Source organism: Ovis canadensis, chromosome 1, assembly GCF_042477335.2.
Source record: "Ovis canadensis isolate MfBH-ARS-UI-01 breed Bighorn chromosome 1, ARS-UI_OviCan_v2, whole genome shotgun sequence".
Lineage (NCBI taxonomy): Eukaryota > Metazoa > Chordata > Mammalia > Artiodactyla > Bovidae > Ovis > Ovis canadensis.
In genome coordinates this window covers 176,146,609-176,162,255 of record NC_091245.1, presented here as the reverse complement: position 1 = coordinate 176,162,255, position 15,647 = coordinate 176,146,609, and the positions used below count along the sequence as shown (strand labels likewise).

General features: G+C 35.9%; 1 protein-coding gene across 5 annotated transcripts in view; it reads left to right on the top strand.

Annotated features, from left to right (window-relative positions):
* The window catches only part of CD47 (CD47 molecule), a 62,826-nt gene that overhangs the window by 27,667 nt on the left and 19,512 nt on the right, over nucleotides 1-15,647 (top strand). The gene's annotated exons all lie outside the window — the stretch shown is intronic.

Below are 15,647 nucleotides of genomic sequence, written 5' to 3'. Positions count from 1 at the left end.
ACCTTTTCTCAAGTGCACATGGAACAGATAGATCACATCCTGGGTCATATATCTAGCCTTGGTAAATTTTATAAAATTGAAATAATGTCAAGCATCTTTTCTGATCACAATGCAGTAAGATTAGATGTCAGCGACAGCAAAAGAAATACTATTAAAAACACAAACATACGGAGGCTATACAACATGCTTCTGAATAACCAACAGATCACTATGGAAGAAATAAAAAAGGAAATCAAGATATGCATAGAAACAAGTGAAAATGAAAACATGACAACCCAAAACCTATGGGATTCCATAAAAGCAGTGCTTAGAGGGAGATTCATAGCAATAGAAGCCTATCTTAGAAACAAGAGAAACATCAAATAGACAACCTAACTTTATACCTAAAGCAACTAGAAAAAGAAGAGTAGAACCCCAAAGTTAGTAGAAGGAAAGAAATCATAAAAATCAGACCAGAAATAAATGAAAAAGAAATGAAGGAGACTGTAGCAAAAATCAATGAAACTAAAAGCTGGTTCTTTGAGAAGATAAATGAAATAGACAAACCATTAGCCGTACTCATTAAGGGAAAAAGGGAGAAGAATCAAATCAGCAAAATTAGAAATGAAAATGGAGAAATCACAACAGACAATACAGAAATACAAAAGGTCATAAGAGACTACTATGAGCAATTATATGCCAATAAAATGGACAACTTGGAAGAAACAGACAAATTCTTTGTAAAGTATATCCCTCCAAAACTTAACCAGGAAGAAATAGAAAATCTGAACAGACCCATCACAAGCATGGAAATTGAAACTGTAATCAAAAATCTTCCAACAAACAAAAAAAGCCCAGGACCAGATGGCTTCACAGGTGAACTCTACCAAAAATTTAGAGAAGAGCTAACACCTGTCCTACTCCCAAAGTCATTCTGTGAGACCACCATCACTCTAATACCAAAAGCAGACAAAGATGCCACAAAAAAAGAGAAAACTACAGGCCAATATCACTGATGAACATAGATGCAAAAATCTTCAACAAAATTCTAGCAAATGGAATCCAACAGTGTGTTAAAAAGATCATACATCATGACCAAGTGGTCTTTATCCCAGGGATGCAAGGATTCTTCAGTATTCACAAGTCAGTTAATGTGATACACCATATTAACAAATTGAAAGATAAAAACCATATAATTATCTCAATAGATGTGGAGAAACTTTTGACAAAAATGAATTTTTGTCATTTATGATAAAAAAAAAAAACCTCTCCAGAAAGCAGGCATAGAAGGAACATACCTCGACATAATAAAAGCTTTATGCAACACACCTACAGCAAACATCCTCAATGGTGAAAAATTGAAAGTATTTCCCCTAAAATTAGCAACCAGACAAGGGTACCCACTCTCACCATTACTATTCAACATAGTTTTAGAAGTCCTAGCCACAGCAATCAGAGAAGGAAAAGAAATAAAAGGAATCCAGATTGGAAAAGAAGAAGTAAAACTCCCACTGTTTGCAGATGACATGATTTTCTATATAGAAAACCCTAAAGATACCACCAGAAATTTACTAGAGCTAATCAATTAATATAGTAAAATTGCGATATATAAAACCAGCACACTGAAATCCCTTGCATTCCTATACACTAACGATGAAAAAACAGAAATTAAGGAAACAATCCCATTCACCATTGCAACAAAAAGAATAAAATACTTAGGAATAAATTTACCTACAGAAACAAAAGACCTATATATGGAAAACTATAAAACACTGATGAAATAAATCAAAGATGACACAAATAGATGGAGAAATATACCATGTTTGTGGATTGGAAGAATCAATGTAGTGAAAATGAGTACACCAATCAAAGCAATCTGTAGATTCAACACAATCCCTATCAAGCTGCCCATGGTATTTTTCATGGAACTAGAACAAATAATTTCACAATTTGTATGGAAACACAAAAGACCTTGAATAGCCAAAGCAATCTTTAGAAAGAATAGAACTGGAGGAATCAATCTGCCTGACTTCAGACGACACTATAAAGCTACAGTCATCAAGATAGTATGGGGCTGGCAATAAGACAGAAATACTGATCACTGGAACAAAACAGAAAGCCCAGAGATAAATCCACACATCTATGGACTCCTTATCTTTGACAAAGGAGGCAAAGAGATACAATGGAGAAAAGACAATCTCTTTAACAAGTGGTGCTGGGAAAACTGGTCAACCACCTGTAAAAGAATAAAACTAGAATACTTTCTAACACCATACACAAAAATAAACAAAATGGATTAAAGGTCTAAATGTAAGACTAGAAACTGTGAACCTCTTAGAGGAAAACATAGGTAGAACACTCTCTGACATAAATCACAGCAAGATCCTTTATGACCCACCTCCCAGAATAATGGAAATAAAAACAAAAACAAACAAATGGGACCTAATTAAAAGCTTTTGCACAATGAAGGAAACTATAATCAATGTGAAAAGGCAGCCTTCAGATTGGGAGAAACTAATAGCAAATGAAACAACTGAGAAGGTATTAATCTCCAAAATATACAAGCAGCTCATGAAGCTCAGTTCCAGAAAAATGAACAATCCAATCAAAAAGCGGGCCAAAGAACTAAACAGACATTTGTCCAAAGAAGACATACAGATGGCTAACAAACACATGAAAAGATGCTCAACATTACTTATTATTAGAAAACACAAATCAAAACCACAGTGAGGTACCCATCTCATCCCGGTCAGAATGGCTGCCATCAAAAAGTCTACAAACAATAAATGCTGGAGAGAGTGTGGAGAAAAGGGAACCCTCTAACACTGTTGTTGGGAATGCAAACTAGTACAGCCACTATGGAGAACAGTGTGGAAATTCTTTAAAAAAATGCTTATAGAACTGTCATATGACCCAACAATCCCAGTGCTGGGCATACACACTGAGGAAATCAAAATTGAAAGAGACACATGTATCCCAGTGTTCACTATAGCACTGTTTACAGTAGCTAGGACATGGAAACAACCTCAATGTCCACCAGCAGAAGAATGGATAAGGAAGTTGTGGTACATATACACAATGGAATAATACTCAGCTATAAAAAAAAAACAGCACACATTTGAATCAGTTCGAATGAAGTGGATGAAACTGGAGCTTGTTATACAGAGTGAAGTAAGTCAGAAAGAGAAACACCAATATTGTATATTAAAACATATGTATGGAATTTAGAGAGATGGTAACAATGATCCTATATGCAAGATAGCAAAAGAGACACAGATGTAAAGGACAGACTTCTGGACTATGTGGGAGAAGTTGAGAGTGGCATGGTTTGAGAGAATAGCATTGAAATATGTATATTACCATGTGTAAAATAGATGACCAGTGCAAGTTTGATGTATGAAGCAGGGCACTCAAAGCTGATGCTCTGGGACAACTCAGAGGCATAGTGTGGGGAGGGAGGTGGCAGGGGATGTGGGGACGCATGTATACCCATGGCTGATTCATGTTGATATATGACAAAAACCGCCACAATATTGTAAAATAATTAGCCCCCAATCATAAATAAATTAATTAAGAGATTTAAATCATAATGAGCATCTTTTCCTATTACAACAGTATGAAACTAGAAATCAATTACAAGAAGAAAAATGGAAAAAACACAAACAAGTGGAGGCTAAACAACTTCCTACTAAACAAATATTGGGTCACTTGAAGAAATCAAGGAGGAATTTAAAAATACCTCGGAACAAATGAAACTGGAATCCCAATGACCTAAAATCTTTGCATTGCCGCAAAAGCAATTCTGAGAGGGAATCTTGTGGTGATACAGGCATATGTCAAGAAGTAAGAAAAATCACAAACAGTATAACCTTATATCTAAAGGAACTGGAAAAGAGGAATCAGCAAAGCTCAAAATTAGTAGAAAGAAGAAAATAGTAAAGATCAGATCAAAAATAAATGAAAAAGAGACTTTAAAAACAATAAAAAAGATAAGTAAAACTAAGAGCTAGTTTTTTTAAAAGATAAAATTTATGAACCTTTAAGCCAGACTCATCAAGAAAAAGAGAAAGGACCCAAACAGAATAAGAAATGAAAGAGAAGTTATAGCTTATACCACAAGAATACAAAGGACCATAAGAGATTACTAAGAACAATTATACACCAGCAAATTAGACAACTTAGAAGAGATACATAAATTCTTAAAAACATACAATCTTCTAAGACTGAATTAAGAAAATAGAAAATCTGAACAGTCCAATTACTAGAAATGTAATTGTATTGTGTGCTAAGTTGTTTCAGTCATGTCCAACTCTTTGCGACCCCATGGACCATAGCTCACCAGGCTCCTCTGTCCATGGGATTCTCCAGGCAGGAATACTGAAGTGGGTTGCAGTGCCCTTTTCCAGGGGATCTTCTTGACCCAGGGATTGAACCTGGGTCTCCTGCATTGCAGGCAGGTTTTTTTTTTGTTTTTTTTTTGTTGTTGTTTTTGTTTTTACCATCTGAGCCACCAGGGCAAAAAAATCTGAACAGACGAAAGTCTAGGAGCAGATAGCCTCACAGGTGACTCTACTAACATTTAAAGGAGAGTTATTAGCTATCCTTATAAAAAAATTTCCAAAAAATTGAAGTGAGAACACCCTCAAACTTGTTCTATGAAACTAGATTTATCCTGATTCTAAAACCAGACAAACACACTAGAAGAAAAGAAAATTACAAGCCAATATCCCTGATGAACATAGATGCAAAAATCCTTAACAAAATGGTAGCAAAATAAGTTCAACAATACATTAAAAGGATCATGTACCCTGATCACGTGGAATTTACCCCAGAAATGAAAGGATGGTTTAGTATCCACAAATTAATTTAATATGATACACCACATTAGTAGGAGGAAAGATACAAATCATTTGATCATCTCAGTTGATGCAGAAAGAGTAGTTGACAAAATCCAACATCCAGTTATGATAAACACTCAACAAAGTGGATATATCCAACATAATAAAGGCTATGTATAACAAACCCACAGCTATTAATAACATCATATTCAGTGAAGAACTGAAGGCTTTTCCTTTAAGATCAGAAGTAAGACAGGATGCTCACTCTCACAACTTTTATTCAACATTGTATTGGAATGACTGCCACAGCAGTCAGACAGGAAAAGAAGATAAAAGGCATCCAAATTGAAGAGGAAAAAGTAGAACTGTCATATTTACAGATAACATGATAATGCATTTAGAAAACTCTAAAGACAAAGACATTGGTGAAAGAAATTGAAAGCAACACAGAACCCTGAATTTTCATTGGAAGGACTAATGCTGAAGCTGGAGCTCCAATACTTTGACCACCTGATGCGAAGAGCTGACTCATTTGAAAAGACCCCGATGCCGGGAAAGATTGAGGGCAGGAGGAGAAGGGAGCAATAGAAGATGAGATGGTTGGATGGCATCACCGACTTGATGGACATGAGTTTGAGCAAACTCTGGGGGATAGTGAAAGACAGGGAAGCCAGTCCATGGGGTTGCAAAGAGTTGGACACAACTAAGCGACTGAGCAACAGCAACAAAATGGAAAGATATTCTGTGCTTATATATTGAAAGAATTAATATTTTTAAATATCCGTATTGCCCGCAGCAATCTTTAGATGTAATGAATCTCTATTAAAGTATCAGTGGCATTTTTTACAGAACTGGAACAAATAATCCTAAAATTTGCATGGAAACATAAAAGACTCTGAATATACAATCTTAAGAAAGAACAAAGATACCATATGGTTTCAGTATCTGTGGAATCTAGAAAACAAAACAAATGAACAAACAAAACAAAATAGAAACAGACTCATAAATACAGTAGTCATCAAAAGGGAGGGGATTTGAGGGGAATGGGAAAAATGGGTGAAGAGGATTTAGGAGCACAGTCTTTCAGTTAGAAAATAAATAAGTCATGGGGGGTGTAATGTGCAGCATGGAAAATATAGTCTAACTTTGTGTGGTAACATGTTTACTAGATTTACAGTGATCAATTTGTAGTGTATGTAAATGTTGATTCCCTATGTTGTACACTGAAATGAATATAATGTGTCAACTATACTTCAGTTTGAAAAAAAAAAGGATGTTGTTCTTTTGAGTATTAATTATTTCCCTCTCTTTATTTTTCCAGTTTGAACTTCCCAGGAAAATACATGTGCTTGGAAAAGCCCAATTTAAGCCATATTTTGTCATCCTTTCTATACAGTTCTACAACCTCTAAGAAAGTAGCCATAGAAAGTGATGTTATTTGATCATATTTTACTGTGATAATCATGTGACTGAACTTCTCAGGTCACAAATCTTGCTGTATCAGATTTAGCATCAGCAATGTAGAATTGTCATTAGTAGTTAAAAAATGGTATTTTGCATTTTGGTTGATATTTATATTCAACTGTACCAGTTTGGTAAAGGAAATTTACTAAATTAGTAAAGTTCTGAGATGATAGTCTAAACTTTTAAACTTTAAGAGATCTTTCTCATCTCCTTATAGCACAGTGAAATAAGTTAGTCATTGAAGGCCAGCAAGGAAAGGAAAGGAAAAAAGTACATTAAAATAAGGCAAGAAGTGACTAATGGGTGATTTAATTTACTTATTTTATTCTGCAGCCTTTATAAAAAGAAAGCTAGTAAAATATTGTAGCAGATTACCTATTATGGGATTCCCTGGTGGCTTAGATGGTAAAGAGTCTGCTTGTAATGTGGGAGACCCAGATTTGATCCCTGGGTCAGGAAGATCCCCTGGAGAAGGGAATGGTAACCCACTTCAGTGTTCTTGCCTGGAAAATGCCATGGATGAAGGAGCCTGGAAGGCTACAGTCTGTGGGGTTGCAGAGTTGGACACGACTGAGCAACTTCACTTTCCTTTTTTTTTCAGTCATGTGTATCTAAAGTGATACATAAAAGTAGAAGTGAGATGACTGATTATAAATGTTTTGTGATTCCAAAGCTTTTCTCAGCTTTTGTCTAAAAAGCAAAAAAGACAAAGAAAGGGCTAAGAAAGACAACTGTCAAGACATTTCACAACTCTTTCAAAACAGTGTCTGAAATTCTTATGGCAATTTCTTAGAGTTTCAGTAAGCTTTTTATATTAAGAAAATAACTAGTATAGCATCAACACCTTGTCCACTGACATCAGAGATCACCTTTAACCCTATTGGCAGACTCAGGTGTTAAGGCCTGTGTGTTATGATTTAGGTGGGAAATAGTCTTTTTCTAAGATCATGAAATCACTTAACAAAAGTGTGACTTGTTGCATTTGGATTGATTGAACTGTGCTGATCATAGCGTTATCATTAGTCGACTGAACCAGGAGTGTGTTCACTATCAGCCATATTTTTACAAAAATAAGCTTTACCATTGTTTTTCTGAATTAAAAAAGTAATATATACCACTTTAGGATACCTTATGCAACATAGGAAGTGTAAAGAAAAGACAAATATCATCTAGAGTCTCAGAGCCTAGAAATAAACTATTGAGGTATTCTGGAGAATTTCCCACTTCTCTGTCTTTTTTTTCTTAAAAAAGGAAAACCCATAAATGGACTCATGTAGCTTATACACTTGTGAATGCTGATTTTCCTCGTGTGTTTTCAGAAATCTTTTTATAGGTGCCTGTGCTCTACTTTTATGGATGTACTGTAATTTACTTAGCTCTCATCTTGATGGATATTAAGGATGTTTCCAAATTTTCTTGATGTTATGAAAGTAAGTGTTCTAAAGATATGTAACACTTGAAAAGGCAGAGAAGGTATTTTAAGGTTTATGATATTAATACATATTGCCAACATGTTTTCCAGCACCATTTTATCAATTATTGCTGCAGGTGAGAACACCCATCTTCCACCTCACAAACTTGACATCATTATAATTCTAAAATCTTTGGTAATTCAATGGTTGAAAAAAACATCATCTTAATTTTCATTTTTGTGTTAGTGAGGGTAATTCTTTTTTATATTTATTCTGTTGGTCTTTTTTTTTTTTTTTGCCATGCCTTGTGGGATCTTAGTTCCCTAACCAGGGACCGAACCCCTGCCCCTGGCAGTCAAGGCACAGAATCCTAACCACTGGACTACCAGGGAATTCCCTTTTGTTGGTCATATTTTAACAAATGTGATCATAAACCTAAAAAAAAAATTGTGGCAATTTTTATTTAGACGCTTTCAGTACTCTTTGTGGGAGACATCCTGTTTCTGACCTGGGGATTCCACCCAAGGAAAACCCCTTTGTTTTGCACTTGCTGCCTGGTTATGCATTTTTTAGAGTGCAGAATCTTACAGCCTCTACAGTATTAATAGTGACTCAGACCCATGTCTTTCCCTTTCCAGATTTTCAGTTTCTTTTAACATTTCCTGATTATCATTTATAGTCTTTCATTTATATCACTTATACACAGGGGATTTCTCTCTGGTTTATCTAGCTCTGTGTGTCATTCTTTTTGGTCACCCAAAATAAAACCTAGACTTTCCATCAGCTAAACATCCAGTAAAGACATCAGATTACACTTTCACTTTGAGGAGAAAGTTTCTTTATACCAGAACTGTGTTTTGAACTCTGTCTCAGGATGCCATCGATCTTACTGAGAAAGAAGCTTTGAGACCTCTAAACTCTGGAAACCAAGCCAAGGACTCCCAAATATGGTGAGCCCTAGCTCATGTTTCGACCACAAAGGTCTCTCACAGGGAAATACCTTTGCCTTCAGCTCTAACTTAAAAATGTCTAAACAGAATCTTATGGTAAACCAACTGCTCAGAGAATCCTAGAATCAAACACCAAGCCTTCTGCTAACCGAGTTACTTTGACTAACAAATTATAGATTTGCTGGCCGAAGTAATGAATCTCTAATAGGATTTTGTTTCAGGTATTTTGTTTTTGTTCTGAAAACTGTACAAACTCAGTTTCCCACTGCACTGACAGTTATGTTCCTGGCTGATTTTCAGGATTGTCCTTCCTTACTCAGTGTCAATATGACAGGTATTTTCCATCATTTAGATGTGTAATGAATGATTTCAAGTGCTTCTCACCAGGACATCCAGTTTGTATAGGATTAATGTTTAACTCCGTGTTGAGAACTGGATAACATGTTGAAATTCTTTGTGATATGATTGCTTGTTCTTATTTTTTCTTCTTTAGAACTTTTGTTATTTTCAGTGAATCCCTGCTTTACAAAGAACTGCAGGACTATAAACATGACCATATAAGCTGAAACTGCAAAGCAATCTTATAATAAATGCCAAAACTACTGTTGTTCCATGACCTTTAAATTTTTGTCAAAACATTAAAAACTCTCTTATTGTCAATAATAAATGTATTAGGAAGTGAAAAAAGAGTAAATTTAATATTTAGTACATGATAAGTTAAAACCTTAAAAACATTGAGAATTGGTGAATTTTATCAAGAGCACGTGGAAAAATGCTTGCCTTTTCTTGTTATATAACTTTGAATACAGAGCATGCATCTTGTCTACGCCTTGGTGAATTGTCATACTCCTTTCTAAGATCTAATCAGCTCCCAGCACTTCCATGTCTTGAACTATCCTTTATGCATATATTGTCATGAACTGTCTCCAAGAGTTGCTTTCATATGAAGTTTTTTTTTTGCCAGTCACTTCTGGGACATCTTCATTTTTGTCACAGCCACCTCATTGTCCTCATGTATGCCAATAAGTTCACTTTTCCTGAGTTCTTCTGACTGTATATCTAGAGTCTCTTGAATGGCAGTAGTATTTACATTCCACAGTTAGCTATTCTATAATGCCAGTCACCGTCTATTGGAATTTCGTTTCCAGCATTATCACATCTCGTTTCTTTGCTCCTTCATCTTTATTGCCGAGTTTCCTCTTTTGATTATCCATTGTAAAATGTCACAGTGGTTTATGATTGGGAGACAGGAGGTAGCACAACATATGTTTTGCTGTCTGTGTGTGAACTGAATAACAGCTGTGCAGTGAGCAGTCACCAACAGTCTTTGAAATGGGTGACATGATTGGTCACTGATGGTAATGCACATCTCTTATTTATGTAGTGATTTGTGGATTGAAGAGATAACAGTGAAGTTTACACTTTATGCAATTACTCAGTTACTATATTGAGGTCGTGGAAATTTGAACTGTGTTTTGGGAGGACTTGTGTTATTTAACTAAATGATGATAACTGATGCATGTCAGAACTAGGGAGGGAGAGGGACAGCTGTAATTTCAAATTTGTTCGTTCTAGGCATCTTTCATTTTGTTTTCTAACTTTCTAGTCCTTGCTCAAGATTATTCCACAGTGATTTTGGTTACTGCTCAGAGGTTTCTGGCTGGAGGCCTCTATTGAAATCAGAAAATTCAAAGAAAAAATTTCTCCATCACAACACCCTTGAGATCCTGCTAAGTTCTTGAGTCCAATCTTGAGGACTAGCTTAATTTTGAAAGTGATTAGGCCATGAAACCACATTTAAAGAAGTAATGAAACAGAATTTCTTTGTATATTAGAAAAATCATTCTGAAGAAATAAAGACATATATGGGCTTCCCGGGCGGCACTACAGGTAAAGAATCCACCTGCCAGTGCAGGAGACACAAGAGACTTGGGTTTGATCCTCAGGTTGGGAAGATGCCCTGGAGAAGGAGATGGCAACCTGCTCCAGTATTCTTGCCTGGGAAATTCTGTGGACAGAAAAACCTGGCAGGTTATAGTCCATGGGACTGCAAAGAGTAGACATGACTGAACAACTAGACACACATGCACACACACAAAAACATACTAACTGTACTAGGAAACTTCTATCCAGGAAGGCAAAGCATCATCATAGTAAATATTATTGCTAAGATCCTATTAAATAATCTTGAACTCCCATTGCTTTTCCTTGGTCCTGTCCACATAATTATCCAATTCTGCTTATTAAAACGTGTTTTTATATACTGATTTTATTGTGGAAGGAACTGAACAAACCTACAGCTTAGCAATATACTGTTTTGTAGAAATACAGTTGCTGTTACTTTGACTCTTTTCCAAATTCAAACGTCCCACCTTCCTGCCTCTATTCTGAAGGTGTGGCATGGTCCATAAGACCAAGAATGTTTGGAACTAAGGAAAAGAAATTAGTATGTTAGGCGTTGCCTGCTTTTATCTTTTATATTCAAAGCACTTCAAAGCCCAGACTTCATGAAACTTGGACTCTTTTATTTCTCTGTCCTGTAGACTAGGAATGTGATTTCTCATCCGTCTTCATTTTGACAAAATTGTTTCATCAAAGAGTGTTGGATAGTGCATGGCATTCATTATAAAATTATTTTACTTGCCTTCTGGCAAGTAATCAGTTTGTTATTGACATTCTTATTCATTTTTATCTAGTACCAGTTTCACAAAGCCTTCTTTTTTTTAATGTGTGTTAAATATTTTTAAAATAGTAATTTTAATATAATTAAATAAAAATTTTGAAGTTGCCATCTTTTTTAAAACCTACCAGATGTCCTTTATCCTTAATCAGGGAGAGTACCAATGTGCAGCTCAACTGATAAAAAAACATCCTAAAATTACTTTCTGAGAGTTATCAGAAGATAGCACTGTAATAATAAAATCAAGTGTATGTCTTTTCTTCATGATTTATTCTTTATTTGATGTATCTTTTACCTCACTGGTTAACCTTCTATCTCACCAGTAAACTCACTAATCACTTAGGGATCATTTAATTGTCATGCAGTTAGAACAGGCATTGAATTCATGAATTCTGGGGTTTTGTTAGCTGGACTTCAGCCTGTGGTGGATCTTTATGGGCTTATTGTATCCCATCTTTGGGATGTCATGAAAACTAAGATGATAGCTTTATTTGATCTCCAGGTTGTACCTGGTAATTTCACAAGACTTCTTCACCCACAGCCTGCATTGCTGTATATGTCCTTTACATCAGTGACAAAGACACAAAAAAAGCCTTAATGGAGTATCTATCAATAGTATTAGCCACATTTCTTCAGGTGGCTAGAGGGACATGTCATTTCTCTGTTCACATGAATTTGAAAGCTTAAATATGTAATAGGGCCTGCTTAGGCTAGACTGACATCTTTTACTTAACTGGAGGAGGATATCTGGGAGTAACACTTTCCATCACTCATTCCCCGCCACCAACACACACACACACACACACACACACACACACACACACTCATTCATACATTAGAATATAAGGAGCATTGAGGCAGAATTATTTATTGGTTCACTGCCAGCACTTAGAATAGTGATTGCCACATAGTAGGTGCGTGATCAATTATTATTATTGAATAAAGTAACTTCTACTTGTGCCTCAATTTGGTTGATGTGACTTGGGCTAATAAATGGGCCCAGTACATGGTAGGCACACAGTAACGATAGAACAAATGAATGAGCTCCCCATCTCATCTCTGAGAAGTAGCTAGCTAGATTTAATTACTTGATAGAAGGTATAAAAGGGAAACTTGAAATTCCTAATTTGTTGAAAAAAACTTGACATTGTCTCCCTGTATATTTGGTGTTCCTGTGTTAGGGAGCACTACGTTTATAGGTTTTTCTTAAAAACATAAGTTTTGACCACACCAAATGTTGGTCAGAGTGTGGAGCAAGAAGAACTCTCATTCATTGCTGGTGGGAATGCAAAATGATACAGCTACTTTGGAATACAGTTTGGTGGTTTCATATAAAGCTAAATGTACTCTTATCCTATGATCCAGTAATAGTTGTTGTTTAGTTGCTAAGTTGTGTCCGACTCTTTTTGCAACCCCATGGACTGTAGCCCACCAGGCTCCTCTGTCCATAAGATTTCCCAAGCAGGAATACTGGAAGGGTTGCCATTTCCTTCTCAAGGGGAATCTTCCCAACTCAGGAACCAAATCCTCATTTCCTGCATTGCAGGTGAATTCTTTACCACTGAGCCACCAGGGAAGCCCTACTCCTTGGGATTTACCCAGATGGAGTTGAAAACTGAAGTCCACACAGAAATCTACACATGGATGCTTATCGCAACTTTGTTCACCATTGCAAAACTTTGGAAGCAACCAAGATATTCTTCAATAGGAGAATGGATAAACTGTGTTACATCCAGACCATGGAATATTACTCAGCACTAAAAACAAATGAGCTGTCAATCATTAAAAGATATGAAGGAACCTTAAATATATATTCCTAAGTGAAAGAAGTCAATCTGAGAAGGCTACATGCTATGTGATTCCAACTCTAAAACAACAGAGCCTAACAACAAGATACTCTACAGACTTGCTATGGGACCTGCTAAAACATGGCCATTGTGAGTCAAAAGAAACCCTTTTTAAGGTTCACTAAAGAAAACATGGACATAATCTTTCATTGCCTGTGATTACTTAAGTAGACTCTACTAATATATTTATTGGAAATTGCTGCTTAAATTTGAGGAATAGTTTAGATAGCCTTGAAAATTAGTAGTTGAACCAATCAGCAGAAATGAAAGCTACATCCAAAAGGTTTTAAAAAGACCATTCTATGGTAAAGCACTGTCAGTAATAGCATTTTGTGACATTTTATTTTTGTTTCTATTGTTGACATTATTTTTTTCCTGTAGCTCTGGTAAGCCTGAAGAGATTGAATTTTATATGCAGTTCAAACTCTTATTTTTCTTAAGAATGGTATAAGTCAGCCATTTTTCATGTACTTACATTGGACTCTGGGCTTCCTTTGTGGCTCAGCTGGTAAAGAATCCACCTGCAATGTTGGAGACCTGGGTTCGATCCCTAGGTTGGGGAGATCCTCTAGAGAAGGGAAAGGCTACCCACGCCAGTATTCTGGCCTGGAGAACTCTGTGGACTGTATAGTCCATGGGGTTTCACAGAGTCAGACATGACTGAGCAACTTTCACATACTGGACTCTAGGGTGAAGTCTTGCTGCTTGATCTTTGTAGCTCTTTGATGTGCTGAGTTAAACCTAGGAGTGTATCTTATGAATATTTGTTTGATTGTGAGGTAATTTGAAACAGCTTCTATTTTAGAAGCCTTTTGCAGACATTTCGAACTCTCTTTAGTTAATAGTATACATGGGATTGGGGCTTCCCAGGTGGCACAGTGGTACAGAATCTGCCTGCCGATACAGGAGACCTAGGTTTGATCCCTGGGTTGGGAAGATCCCCTGGAGGAGGGCATGGCAACCCACTCCAATATTCTTGCCTGGGAAATCCCATGGACAGAGGAGCCTGGCAGGCTACAGACTGAGGGGTCGCAGAGAATTAGACACAACTGAGTGGCTGAGCACACATATATGGAATGAAAATGAAAACCTTGCCGTATGTCCAATATTGTAAAGCATTTATCCTCCAATTAAAAGTAAAATTTTGAAAAAAAAATTAAAAAGAGAAGGTTTCTTTTTCTGTCTTTATCTGTGCCTTTTGTAACATATGCACTGAATTTTTATCATCATAGCCAGTGTTTGAAACTAGAAAGTAGGCTTATAGGAAAAAGTCTATGCCCTATAAGAAGGCAGGGATATGATTGAGTCATAGTCACATAAGTTCCAAGGCTGGATAGATCAAACGAAGGCTTGGCAAGCTTATTGTTTCTTACTTTTTTCTGATTAATGTGAATTTCACTTTTCAGCTTCAGGATTAATTACGATTAGCCCTCCATCCCCCTAAAGAGGACAAAGTTGAGGTTACAGTCTAAAGTATGAGTAGAGATTTTAAAAGGTAATTATACCTTTTAAATGCTTAGCCATAGGTTATAATCTAACTCTAGTTATAATACCTTAAACATGGATTTTATCATGTTCATTTAGGAGTTTATTAGTTGTTCTTACTGTAATTTATCTGTCATTTTACTAGATGAAAATTAAATGCTAAATATAAAATTACTGAAAAAATTCTCCTCAAGACAACTGCCCATTGGTAAATAACATGGAGAGAATCATGTATGGATGAAATGGCTGAATTTCAATCACACACCCTTTCTCTCTGCTACTCAGTGTGCTTTTAGGGTACTTTTAGCAACTTTCTTGGTGAAACATTAATTTTAATGTTAACCAAAACAAAACTGGAAGGGTAAATACCTGATAAAAATAACATTTTTAGGTTTATGCATTATATCATTCTTTTATGGAAGCTGGATTCTTGACAACAGAGCTAGCATCAAAAGTGTAACATATATATTAAAACCTGTGGAGTATTTGTAGTTTATTTGTATGAAATTATTTTAATTAAACAATATAAGCACGTCCCCCACCTCAGGATTTCAAGACGGTGGGATTTGTCCAATGTATACTTTTTCAAAACAAAATATCTGGATTTCCAGATGTTCTACTAATTTTATATAAGGTATTACAAATTTCTCTTTTTCTTGATATAACTGATTAGCCAGTTATTTTTCCTCAGCAGTGTGTCTGTCAGTCATAAATAGACATGACAGTTCTGTTCCTCAGGGAACAATGTCTGGAGATATTTTTAATTGACACAGTTTGGGGGTTATTACTGGTATGAGGTGTGCAGAGGTCAGGGATGGTACTAAACATTCTGTTGTGTGTGGAGCAGTGCCTAACAGCAGCAACTTACCTGACCTAAAATATTAATAATGCTATGATTAAGAAAGCCTGGTATATATAACTTCATTTTAGGGGAATAAAGTATCACCTATAAAGTCAGCATCCATATTTATATTGCCATGATACCATTTAGC